We start from the raw sequence: 11,321 nt of genomic DNA on the forward strand, positions 1-11,321 counted from the left end.
CTTCAACTGCTTATATTTGGCTCCCTTCATGTGATCTTGTGACTCCTGGTTTAAAGTGGAAGGACATCCGAATTCCTAATATGCCCCTATATTTACAAAGAGAGCTCATAAAAAAAAAAAAAACAAAACAAAGAGAGCTCATAAAGGAAGTAATTTGGGCCAGGGACCCAGACCTGACTGAGCTCTTAGCATACTCTAACCTTTAGAGTCTAGGAGAAGTATCTGTTCTCCCCCAACTAGGGTCTCTCCCTGGCCTCAGATGTTGGGCTACTGGGCTGCAACAGCATCTCCATCCTCATAGCGTCCTCTACTACTGCCTAGTTTGACGCTTCTTTTTTTAAAAATTGTGTTTATTTATTTGAGAGAGAAAGAGAGAGCATCCACAAGTGGAGAGGAGGATAGGCAGAGGGAGAGGGAGAAGCAGACTCCCCACCGAGCAGGGAGCCTGACGTGGGGCTCAATCCCAGGACCCTGAGATCATGGCCTGAGCCCAAAGGCAGATGGTTAACTGACTGAGCCACCCAGGTGCCCCATAGTTTGGTACTTCTGATGAGAAGGAGGACTTAGGGCCCCCACAATCCTTTTTAACAGCAACTCTGGGGAAAGCACAGAGCTGAAATCAGTAAAGCAGGAATGTGCAAGCTTCCTCTGAGTAACCAGTCCTTGACAAATTGTGTCCTCCTCCTTATGCTCATTTAGGGAGTTAAACTGTGCCTCAAGGTCATGAAGAATTTACACAGCAGCTATCCCCAAACCAAGCTACAAGGGCGATCGAGTTTTTCTTCAGAGCCACCATCCATTACAGCGTTCCCAGGCAGTGAGATTCTTGTGGGCCCTTTTTCATCTTGTTCTGGAGCTGCTCAGAGTCACTTGGCAGGGAGCCTGGACTGAGCCTTTCTCAGTGGTTTTATGACAGTCCTGGAACCTTGTGTCTCTCCCTCACAGATGTCCTTTCTTTCTGCATCCCAGGAAGATGATTGAGTCCTGCTTTGGGAGGTTGGGTGTATGGGCCTGCAGGCTTCCGGGTGTCCCCTCTGGAGATGGCCTTCCACCTTTGCTTGTGAAGAATGATTAATGGTGGGAATGTCAGGGCATGCAGGAGAGTAGAAGGTTTAGGAAAAGAGACCTTGGGACTTCAGTCAAACCTTACCATTCCCACTGCTTTTGAATAGGTGGCACAGCTATTCTCATACCTGGTTGCAGCTATGAGAAGAGGGCTATATATAGAAGGCCCACCTCCAAGGTAATAAATCAGGTGGCCCATCATGCAGAAAGAGTCAAGGCACTAGACTCATACAGCACTAGAACATTAAGTCTCAATCCTTTATTTTGAAGAACACCAAACCTACCCTGGCTCTCACAACCCATTGTGGAGGTCAAGCAGGAAGTAGAACATATGTCTCCTGACTCTTTGGCTATGACTTTCTGGGAGAGGAAAAGGTGTGGAATTGGGAAACTAAGGACTTGTTCTAAACAGAAGCATATCTGATGAATAACAACTCAGGAGCCTTTTCCAACTGGGCGGAGGTGTGCAGCCTGGTCCCAGCCCCAACTAGCAGGAAATAACTTTGGCCAATCTCCACAGCTTCATGACCCTCCCAAGGCAAACAGTGCCTGGTCTCAGGTGGGACCTGCATCTGAGAGCCCTGTGGTAAAGACTCTGGGTAGTGAGGGCATTATGAGAAGCATATATCTGTGAGGAAAGCTGTTTTGACCTATGCATATCTCCCTGGCACTGCTACCACACATCCCAGCAAGACTGACATTCCTTACACCATTATTCACCAAGGTTTGTGTTCAGTGGGTGGTTGAGAGGGGTGATGATAAGATGGTCTAGCCCTTCATTGCCTCTATGACCTCATATCCCACCACTCTCCCTCTTGCTCACTCCTCTGTAGCCACTCTGGCCTCCTTGCTATTCCTTAAATATACCTATCATGCTCCCACCCCAGAGCCTTTGCATTTGATTTGCTGTTCCTTCTGCCTGGATGGTCTTTTCCATCTATCTATATGGTTTGCTTCCACCCTTCCCACAAACCTTTTCTCAAATGTCACCTTCCCAGAGATCCCTTCCCCAGTTACTCTATTGGAAAGTATATTAATCACCCTCTAAGTCCTTACTCTGCTTTTATTTTCTTCTAGCATTATCACCATCTTACATTATATTACATATCTTGTTTAGTGTCTTCCCACACTAAAATATGAGATATGTGAAAGCAAGGACTCTGTCTGGCATGTCCATTCCTGTATCTCCATAACCTAGAACAGTCCCTGGGATATAATAAGAGCTCAATAAATATTTGCTGGATAAATGGATGGATGGATAGAGAAGGGGACTTCTATATATTTCTTGGTGCATGTTTACCTATTGCAAGTGATACTGCAGAAATAGTCATTCCACTTATTCATTTACCCAACACAGATTTACTGTATGCCCTTATATCCCATGCATAATATACTCAGACTTGTGGAAAATATAAACAAGTAGACAAGGAATGGCAATAGAGTGTAGCTAATAGTATCCAAGTTTTGGGGAAGCACAGGTAAGGAGTTAGTGAAGGCTTCTCAAAGGACAGATGGCTCTTGAAGAATAGGGGGTGTTAGGAGAAGAAAATCGAAGTGGGAATGTAGACAAAGGCACTTCAACAACCTATGCATGAACACAGAGGTTCATCTGAGCAACAGTTTTACGGTGTTGGGCCACATAGTGGCAGGGAAGGAGAGATGTAGGGAAAAACAAGGCTGGAGATGAAGTAGAGGTGCTAGCTGGAGGGCCTTACTTGCTCTACTAAGTGCAGAGTTAAGCTTTTAAGTGCAAGCTTGTCAACCATGAAGAGAACCAACCTACAGATGCATATAGTTGGACCTATAAATTCATTTTTTAATTTAATGGCCAGTATTTTAAATACATATATTTTACATAAAAATTCAAAATCTCAGTTTTCTTGAAATATCAGAATATTACACCCAACCAGCCCACATGGTTATGACTACCAGCATCTGAGCAGGAGTTGTCCTTGTTAAACAGGGCTTTTGCTCTCCAATTTATCAATCTTCACCAGCCAGCTTCACTGATTATGTTATGGCTGATCCCAACCCCTGGGATGTCCAGGAAGTGGCGAAGCTTGAGATTTGAGTCTTTGTCCTCAAAACCCACACTCTTACTCAGAACACGATTAATGCCTGGCACAAAGAAAGCCCTCCATAACACTCTTTTTGAAGAATGAACAAACACATCATTATCTTCTACTGGAAGGTCTTTCCGTCTGTCTCTACCCAAACAGATTTTGTCCTATCTCTCAAGGCTTAGCTTGTACAGCCTTCTCCATGAAGTGTACCATGATTTCAGACTCCCCACTCAACAGATGTGACCTTTCCTTTGGCTATGGGGTGGAGGACATGAAGGCAACAAAACTGGCTTTCAAGGGAGTTTGGGGGGCACTAGGATGATTAGCACTAAGCTGTAGGGAGAGGGAAAAATCAGAAGTTTGAACTTGAAGATTTGTGTACCTGAATGAAGAGTATATATAAATAGTGGAAGCTGAGAGTACTGTAAAAAAAATTAAAACAAACTCCAGTTTTTCCTTGCTTGGAATGTTGTCTCCTTTCTTTTTATTTCCTCTTATGATTTCCTTTCTTTTCTAGACCTCTGTTCTCTGTATCTCAATTGGCATTAGACAGTTAACAGACAACTCACAGGCCAACAAAGATCACTTTCGGAACTGTTCTCAAAGTAGCCAAAATGAGATTGTACCAACAATCCTGAGAAAGTTGTAATAAACGAGGACAATCTCCAACCACTTTAACTACAAGTTGTGTGGCACTTATAGATAAAGAAAATTGCATCCTAGGGCAAGACTATAGTCCTATACACCTCTCTTCTCACCCTATGAAAACTCCAACCTACTTCAGTTCAGGGAATTACTGATGTCAACGCCATAACTGAATAAAGCCTGTAAGCGCTATTTGAATCGCTTTAACTATTTTTATCTGTAACAGTCTGATGATATGACTCTAATTTGGCCTGGATAAGCCCTACTGAGATTTCAGAGAAAAACATAGCAAGTCAAGGAATCTCTTCCTCCCCTCTCAGAGTCCCCTGTTGGGTCTGAGGGTAGGTTGTCTTCCCACTCACATCCTCCAGTTCTTTGTTGTAGCAGTAAAATTGCAGGCTTTAATTCTTTGAAAGGGTTAACCTATTGTCTGATGGAAGACACTGCCTCTATTTCTTTTTATCTTTGAGAATTCTCTGGCCCTCTATTTTCTCTGGGAGCACAGAACAAGATCCTAAGGTAGAATGCCTTTCTCTCTTCTTTAATGGTGGATCTTTTATTATGACCTAAGTGGAATAACTTTGAGGAAGGCAATTTTGAATTGCAGTGATCCATTTGGGATTCTTGGGACACATCAAGACTTGTGCCTTAAAACAAAAAAGAAATAAAATGGCTAACTAACTAATGAGCAGCTTTCTTTAACTGGTAAGGTGATGCTGAGAAAAGAAAAAGATCAGAAAGATTCCAATCTATTGAGTCTTTTTTTAAAGCAACTTCAGCCTTCTCCCTCCCTAAAGAACTCCTTCTTTCTAACTCTGTGTCTGCCCCTGATAACCCAACTCCCTCCTGGATTTCTGCCTCTCCTGTTTTCTGTCCTTTGCTCTGCCCTCCTTCTCTTCCTCTTTCCATTTTTCAGCTCCCTCTACCTTTTAAATCACTACCTTCAGAATTCTCCAGGCATGCAAAAGCCATAGAGATAGAGGCTGCATGGAGGAGGGGTATCTGAGCTGGGCTTTGAAAAATGAGACAGGATTTGCCTGAGCAGAGACAGAGGGAAAGACCTTCTAGGCAACCCCTGAAGCTCTTCTCTCTTTCCTTTACTGAGGAATAATCCAAACCTGTCAATAAGGGTGTGGTGAATCTGTCTCTAATTTTAGAGACCCATTACAAACCACATTTAAGGAATACTCAGAGTTGAACACCAATACTAACACCCAAACAGCAATTTGCACATTTTTTGATAATGGCCTTAAGCCTGAAATATCAGAGGCTATTCAGAAGCATAAAATAGGCTGGTAGACCACACCCAATCATGAGTTACATTTTGAGTACATCACTTTTTACTTTAGCATTTTGTGGGGAGCATAATAAGCAAAGAAAAAAGCCACACACCGCAAATTTGTCATTATAACTTAAACAGTTTAAGGGAAATAAAAGGCCCTCCACAAATACAACACAGGGAGGCATGAGTACTTGCAGATATTGCAGAGAAAATGACAGGGGCTTGCAAATGTCCTGCTTTGGCCAGGAAACAAGACACAACCTGGGTTGTCAGATTAAAAAAACAAAAATACAGGAAATTTTGAATTTCAGATAAATGACGAGTAATGTATTAGCATGAGTATGTCTCATGAAATATCTGGGACACACACTAAAAAAATGATTCATTACATCTGATATCTAAATTTAATTAGACATCCTGTGTTTTATCTGGCAACCCTACAAACGTGGCTCAGTCATAAATATAGTGATTCTGAAGAGAGATGCTGGGAGGATGGCCGAGTAGGAGGACCCTAAACTCACCTCATCCAATGGGTACAATGAGATAACATTCACACCAATGTAAGTAACCCAGAAAACAACCTGAAGACTGGCAGAACAACCTCCAAAACTAAATCTAGAGAAGAGGCCATATTGAAGAGGGTAGGAAGGCTTGAGACTCAGTGGGGAAGGTAAACAGACCCACGGGACTGTCTCTGGAAGGAAGAGAGCCATGGGCACTGAGAGGGGAGAAAAACAGCTTATCACACCACAGAGCCTGTATGGGGAAGACAAATAATTATGACATTTGGTTTTGAAAATCAGAGGGACTGAGTGCATGAGTTCTTACAACTAGTAGGACTTAAAACCTAGGATTTAAAAAATAAGTGGGCTTAGCTCTGGAAGAACTGGGAGTAGGAGGGTAAACTGAGTGCCCACCCTTAAGGAGATAGTACAACAAACAGCCCATGGAGATATAGCAAAGAAGCACTGGTTTGAAAAACAACTGGATCATACGAGAGAGAGAGTTACTAATTTGTGTGTATCCAAGAGGGACAGAGATCATTGGGAGACTCCTCCCGGAACAAAAGAACTGGAAGGCTCCATTTCCCTCTCCTGCAGCCCAGCATAAACACATAACCATCTGCAGGAACCAGTGCAATGGCAGCACTTGCTACCTAACTTGCTAACAACACGTACCCAGCACCTCCATGCTTTGTGGATCCATTCTCTCCAATCACAACTGTTGTAGTCCTGGCACTTACAGGTTTCCTCCTCCAGAGAATTGGCACAAACCTTGCTAACACCATATCTCCCATCCCCACACCCACAAACTTTGCAGATCTCTCCCCTACAACCTGGCTGGCCTCAGTCCAGGTGGTGGTGACAGGTGCCCTCTTGCAGAGGTCCAGCATGCAAACCTTGCTAATGTAGTACTTACCCCCACTCACATTTTGCAGATCTGCCCCTCCAATATGCTCTTAGCCAGAGCCCACCCAATGTGGTGCCACAAGCCTGGCAGTGTGCAAGCAAGCCTCAACAGTGACAAGTACCACCTCAAAGTGGCTCCTGTCCTGGGAAGAGGAAAAGATAAACATACACATCAATCAGACTGTAGCCCCAGCAGTGGGGCTGGGGGCAGAGAGCCAGTCTAATTGCAGATCCCATCTACCAATGAAAGTTTCTCAGGGAACAAAACAGGGGAAGCACTCTGTAGTGTGGTGCTACTGCATCTCTGGAAAATGCCTGGTCTGACTCAACTCAAGCCCAAGGAGGCCCCAGACTGGCCCACTAAAACCATAGGAACCAAACACTGCCCACAACCGAAAAAGAAAGGCACTGCAGACAACTGAATCGAAGGAAAAGCCTCCTCAGCCACAACAGCAAGGGTTACACAACACACACAGGAGACACACTTGAAGCTCCAGGTTCTGATGAACAGGGGACATTACACAGCAAGGCACTACAGAAACTCATCTTCAAAAGACCACTACTTGCAAGAACAAGAGATGTAGCTGACTTTCCTAACACAAAGAAACAGACACAGAGAGGTAGACAAAATGAGGAGATGGAGGAATATGTCCCAAAAGAAAGAATAGGGCAAAATCACAGCAAGAGACCTAGACAAAATGGAGATAAATAATATGCCTGATAGAGAATTTAAAGTAATGATCATAAAGATACTCACTGTACTTGAGAAAAGGGTGGAGGAGATCAGTGAGACTCTAAAGAGACAAAAAGAACCAATCAGAGATGAAGAACACAATACATGAAATTGAAAATATAATAGATGAAATAAATAGCAGACTAAAGGGAGCAGAAGAATGAATCAGTGATCTAGAGGACAAAGTAATGGAAAGTAATCAAGCTGAGTAGTCATGAGAAAAAAATAATGCAAGATTAGAAAGGACTTAGAGAACTTACCAACACCATTAAGCATAATAAAATTCACATTACATCAAAGCAAATGGTGGGTATTCGTCCTTTCTAATGGCTGAGTAATATTCCATTGTATATGTATGCCACATCTTCTAAGGAGGGCACTTGATGGGATGAGCACTGGGTGTTATACTATATGTTGGCAAATTGAACTTCAATAAAAATATATATATATAAAAATAAAAATAAATGAAATTCACATTATAGGGATCCCAGAATGAGAAGAGAGATAAAAGGGGGCAGAAGAGTTATTTGAAGAAATCATAGCTGAAAACATCCCTAATCTGGAAAAGGAAACAAAAATCCAGGTCCAGGAGGCACAGAGACACCCCAACAAAATCAACCCAAGGAGGTCCACACCAAGACACAGTAATTAAAATGGCAGAAAATAGTAATAAAGAGAAAAATTGTAAAGCAGCAAAGTAAAAGAAAACATACAAAGGGAAATCCTATTAGGCCTAATTTTTTTAGCAGACACTTTGCAGGCCAGAAGAGATTGGCACGATATATGTTCAAAGTACTGAAATGAAAAACTCTGCAGCCAAGAAGACTCTATCCAGCAAGGCTATCATTTAGATTAGAAGAAGAGATAAAGCATTTCCCAGACAAACAAAAATTAAAGGAGTTGATGACCACTATACTAGCCCTAAAAGATATGTTAAAGGGGAGTCTGAGTATAAAGGAAAGACCATAAGTAAAAGTAACAAAAGTAGGAAGCACAAAAGCAATAAAAATATCTGTAAATGACTCACAAAATAAAAAATATATAAAGGATGACACCATATACCTAAAGAAAGCCTAGTCCTAAGAGAAGAGAGCAAAGGAAGAAAAGAATAGGGAAGAAATACAAAAACCATAGAACAAGTAACAAAATGGCAATAGATACATACCTATCAATAATTGCTTTGACTGTAAATGGACAAATACTCAAATCAAAAGACATAGGGTGGGGTACCTGGGTGGCTCAGTCAGTTAAGTATCCGACTCTTGATTTTGGCTTAGGTCATTATCTCAAGGGTGTGAGATCAAGCCCCATGTTGGGCTCCACACTGGGCATGGAGCCTGCTTAAGATTCTCTCTCTCCCTCTGCCCACTCCCTCTTTCTTTACCTCTCAAAGTAAAAATTTAAAAAAATTTTCAAAAGACATAGGGTGATGTAATGGATTTAAAAAAAGACTTATCTATATGCTACCTACAAGGGACTTATTTCATAGCTAAAGAAATATGCAGTTTGAAAGTTAAAGGATGAAGAAGCATTTATCATACAAATGGTTGTGAAAAAAAGGTAGGGTAGTAATACTTGTATCAGACAAAAATAGACTATTTTTTAAAAATATTTTTTAAATTTATTCATTAGAGACACACAGAGAGAGGCAGAGACACATGCAGAGGGAGAAGCAGGCTCCATGCAGGGAGCCCGACGCGGGACTCGATCCTGGGTCTCCAGGATCACACCCTGGGCCAAAGGCGGGGCTAAACCGCTGGGCCACCTGGGCTGCCCACAAAAATTAACTTTAAAACAAAGACCATAACAAGACACAAAGAAAGACATTACGTAACCAGAAAGGGAATAATCCAACAAGAAGATATGACAATTATAAATATTTATGCCCCCAACATGGGAGCATCAAAATACATAAGGCAGTTAATAACAAACATAACGGAACTAGTCAATAGCAATACCATAATGGTAGGGAACTTTTAACACCCCACTCATATCAATGGACAGATTATCCAAACTGAACATTAACAAGGAAACGGGCTGTGAATGACACCTTGGACCATATGGATTTAACAGATGTATTCAGAAGATTCCATCCTAGAACAGCAGAATACATAGTCTTTTCAAGTACACATGAACCATTCTCCAGAATAGATCACATACTGTATCACAAATCAGGTCTTAACAAATTCAAAAAGATTGAAGTCATAACATGCATCTTTTCTGAACTCAATGCTATGAAGCTAGATATGAACCAAAAAAAAATAAATCTGGAAATCACAAATAACTGGAGGTTAAATAACATGCTAGTAAATAATGAATGTGTCAATCAAAAAATAAAAGAGGAAATCAAAATATACGTGGACACAGATAAAAATGAAAACACAATGGTCCAAAATCTTTGAGATGCACCAAAAGCTGTTCTAAGCAAGAAGGTTAGAGCAATACATGCCTACCTCAAGAAGCAAGAAAAATTTCAAACAACCTAACCTTACACTTAAAGGATCTAGAAAAAGAACAAAGTCCAAAACCAGTAGAAGGAAGGAAATAATGAAGATTAGAGCAAAAATAAATGAAATAGAAACTAAAAATGATAGAACAGATCAATGAAACCAGGAGTTAGTTCTATGAAAGGATCAGAAAAGTTGATGAACCTTTAGACAAACTCATCAAAAAAGAGAGAATAAGAAAGAGGGAGAAAGAAGATTCAAACAAACAAAATCAGAAGTGAAAGAGGAAAATAACAACAACAACACAGAAATACAAAGGATTACAAGAGAATATTATGAAAAATTATATGCCAACAAGTTGGAAAATCTAGAAGAAGTGGATAAATTCCTAGAAACATATAACCTCCTAAAACTGAATCAGGAAGAAATAGAAAATTTGAACAGATCTATTAGCAGGAATGAAATAGAATCCATAAACAAAAAGTTTCCAACAAACAAAAGTCCAGGATCAGATGGCTTCACAGGTGATTTCTACTAAACATTTAAAGAAGAGTTAATACCTATTTTTCTCAAACTATTCAAAAAAATTGAAGAGCAAGGAAATTTTTCTAAATTCATTCTATGAGGATAGCATTACCCTGATACCAAAACCAGATAAAGACACTACAAAAAAGAGAGCTACAGGCCAATATCTCTGATGGACATAGATGCAAAAATTCTCAACAAAATATTACCAAACTGAATCCCACAATAAATTTTAGAAAATCATTCACAACAAGTGGGATTTATTCCTGGGATGCAATTCCTGGTTCAATGTTTGCAAATCAATGTAATATATCACATCAATAAGAGAAAGGATAAAAACCATATGATCATTTCAGTAGATGCAGAAAAAGGACTTGACAAAGCAAATATTGTTTCATGATAAAAACTCTCGACAAAGTAAGTTTAGGGATGCCTGGGTGGCTCAGTGGTTGAGCACCTGCCTTCGGCCCAGGGCATGATCCTGGGGTCCCAGAATCGAGTCCCACATCAGGCTCCCTGTGTGGATCCTGCTTCTCTCTCTGCCTCTCTCTCTCTCTCTCTCTCTCTCTCTGTCTCATAAATAAATGAAATATTTGTAAAAAGTAAGTTTAGAGGGAAATATTTCAACATAATAAAGGCCAAATATGAAAACTCAAAGCTAACATTATACACAATGGGGAAGTATGAGAGCTTTTTCCCCTAAAAACAGGAACAAGACAAGGATGTCTAGTTCAACATAGTATTGGAAGTCCTAGCCATAGCAATCAGACAATTAAAAGGAATAAAGACATTCAAATTGGTAAGGAAGATGTAAAAATTTCACTATTTGCAGGTGACATTATATAGAGAAAACCCTAAAGACTCCACCAAAAAAATTTACTAGAAGTGATCAATTCAGTAAGGTTGTGGGATACAAAAATCAATGTACATAAATCGGTTGCATTTCTCAACACTAATAATGAAGCATCAGAAAGAAAAATTAAGAAAATAATCCTATTTACAATTGTACCAAAAATAATAAAATATCTAGAAATAAATTTAACCAAAGAAGTGAAAGACCTGTACTCCAAAAAGTATAAAGCACTGATGAAAAATATTAACACAAACAATTGGAAATATATTTCATTTCATAGATTGGAAGGAAAAATATTA

This window comes from Canis lupus, chromosome X (genome assembly GCF_048164855.1).
Source record: "Canis lupus baileyi chromosome X, mCanLup2.hap1, whole genome shotgun sequence".
Lineage (NCBI taxonomy): Eukaryota > Metazoa > Chordata > Mammalia > Carnivora > Canidae > Canis > Canis lupus.